We start from the raw sequence: 379 nt of genomic DNA, 5'->3' as shown, positions 1-379 counted from the left end.
TGTACACCTGAAATAAACAAACGCAGTATTTTATTTATTTTTATTTTATTATTTTTATTATTTTTATTTCATTATATACACAAAAATAAAAAGATAAGAAGACAGCAACAGATACAGAGAAGGCTCACCCACGCACTGCCGCTGCAACCCTAAACCCTAAACCCTAAACCCTAAACCCTAAACCCTAGACTATCTGCTTCTTGCATCTATAAATGCTTAATTAGGGTTTAGTGTGTAGAGGGGTTTTTGTTACAGCGGCGCGGTGTATGTACACCCCATATATAGAAAAGACAGTAGATACCGCTGCTGCTGCTGCTGCAGTTGCTGCTGCAGCTGCTACTGCTGCTGCTGTTGCTGCTGCTGCTGTTACTGCAGTTGC

This window comes from Eimeria mitis, genomic scaffold, assembly GCF_000499745.2.
Source record: "Eimeria mitis Houghton genomic scaffold, Emh_scaff2731, whole genome shotgun sequence".
Classification (NCBI taxonomy): domain Eukaryota; phylum Apicomplexa; class Conoidasida; order Eucoccidiorida; family Eimeriidae; genus Eimeria; species Eimeria mitis.
This window is presented reverse-complemented; position numbering follows the sequence as displayed.